The following is a 2,018-nucleotide window of genomic DNA, read 5'->3' as shown; positions in this document are numbered from 1 at the left end:
TGGGGTGAAGAGGCCTTCCGAGGAAGGGCAGGGCTTTTTCCAAGGGGGTGGGGCACCACCTCCTTTTACCCGTTTCTGGTCGTTCATGTCCAGTCATGGCCACCGGTGGGTGTGTCACTGAATATGCTGATATAGTAAATTCAACACGTGAAGAGACTCAGGGTCTGTTGGAGGTCACATTCGTTGCCATCTTGGCCCAGCTGGTCCCATCTGTTTGTTTGTTTGTAGCTTCCTTTCTTATCTCTGCACCCCTTAACTTAAATACTTAGGTGAACTCCTGCTGAAGGTGGGGGGTGGAGGACAGCCCTGTGAAAAGTGGGTGCACGGGTTCTGAGCAGGGCCTGGAGCAGCTCTGACAACAGAGGAGGAGGCTGAGACTGGAGGTCAGTCTGACGCCCGCACTGGGGCCTGTGGTTGGCATGCGGAGGTGGTCAGCCGGGGCACGTGTCAGGGAAGGTTCTCGGTGTTTACACAGAAGATGTGACTGTGGGCCCAGATGCAGAGCTGCCTGCGGACGCTGCTACAGAAACCCCTGATTCTTTCCTGAGAAAAGTGGGGGGGGGGCATTCAGGCAACAGGGCAAACTGCTTGCTCTGGATGTTCCTGTGGGGAAGTGGGGAGACAGCAACAGGGTCTCAGGCTGCATAACCCCAGAAGCCCTCCCAGAACAGCTCCAGAACCGCTTCTGGAATGGCAAGGAGAAGTGGGTCTTCCACCCACTAGACGTGGAGGAGAGGGCTGGGGTCTGCAGGGCCGCCCTCACCTTCAGGGACCGGCTGGGAGGCTCCCAGGACTCAGCACATGCTCGTGGCTTGTGTGCTCACAGCTGAGATGGGTCACAGCACGCGGTAGCGATGCAGGGAGGGAGGGCCCCTGCTCCCGTCACCTCCTGACCCTCCATGCCCCCTCTTTCCCTCGAGGGTCTCTAGGGTGTCTCTTCCCCCAGCCACAAAGGACAGAACCACGACAGTTACCCGCACCCCCGTGTCCCCAGGGAAGCTCACTAGAGGCTTGGCACCCGGCTGGGGGCTGGTCACTTGGTGGTCTCTGCCCTCACCCTCCAAAATGCCGGTGCCCAGAAGGGGAGCCGGGGTTCAGCATGAGCCGCATGGTTTGTGCACACAGCACAGGCGCAGGGGGCTGCCCCTAACGGGAGGCCGGAGGGTTTAGATCAGGGCAGGGGGCTGCTCACCAGCTGCATTAGCTTCCCGGGGCAGCTGTGACAAACGACCACAAACGGAGGCTCAGAGCAACAGAAACCTGTCCTCTCTCAGTCCTGGAGACCAGACGTCTGAGGTCAAGGTGTGCCATGGCCGCGCTCCCTCCGGAGGCTCCAGGGGAGGGTCCTGCCTGCCTCTTCCAGCTTCTGGGGGCTCCAGGCGTCCCTGGGCTTGTGGCTGCATCCCTCCCGTCTCTGCCTCCGTCTTCACATGCTGTCTCCTATGTGTCTGTGTCTCTCCTCTTGTCTCTTAGAAGGACACTGTCACTGATTTACGGCCACCCTCATCTCCAGATCCATAACTAATTATACCTGCAAAGAGCCTACTTCCAAATAAGGTTCCATTCTCAGATTCTGGGGGGCATGATGTGGACATAACTTCTGGGGGCCCCCCCATTCAACCCACTATAGCACCCAGTTCCCAGATGCCAGCTGACCTTCCTCAGGACAGAATCAGGCTGGTGATGTTCTGTGTTTCCTCACGGAGTTGTCTCTTGTTTCTTGTGGTAACAGTGAGGTTGGGTGGGGGCCGCTGCCGGCTGACCTCCCGGTCATTGCAGGTACCACGCTGACGTGTCCTTTCCGGAAGGGTGCGAGCATGGCCAGGGCTCCCTGGGAATACTCCACACTGACCGCTCGGTGGTCAGACACCTGCATGGACTGGACCGGGCCCCGAAACTCTGTACCTTCTACCACATCCACAGCCTGGTGGACTCTGTGCGGGCCTAGGACCGTGAGGTGTGAACCGGCAGGATCGGTGCGAGCCCTCCTGCCTGCCACGTGGCCTCCAGCCCACCAC

The 2,018-nt window shown here is 59.4% G+C and overlaps 1 long non-coding RNA gene across 5 annotated transcripts in view; it reads right to left on the bottom strand.

The window, feature by feature from the left end:
- Positions 1-6: 6 nt before the first annotated feature.
- LOC114487804 (uncharacterized) overlaps positions 7-2,018 on the bottom strand; it is a 37,828-nt gene continuing 35,816 nt past the window's right edge. For all 5 annotated transcript variants that reach the window (XR_008619307.1, XR_008619306.1, XR_008619308.1 and 2 more), the window contains one exon: positions 7-1,944. This is a non-coding gene — a long non-coding RNA (uncharacterized lncRNA). The remainder of the gene's footprint in view (positions 1,945-2,018) is intronic.

This window comes from Physeter macrocephalus, chromosome 14 (assembly GCF_002837175.3).
Source record: "Physeter macrocephalus isolate SW-GA chromosome 14, ASM283717v5, whole genome shotgun sequence".
Classification (NCBI taxonomy): domain Eukaryota; kingdom Metazoa; phylum Chordata; class Mammalia; order Artiodactyla; family Physeteridae; genus Physeter; species Physeter macrocephalus.
This window is presented reverse-complemented; position numbering and strand designations above follow the sequence as displayed.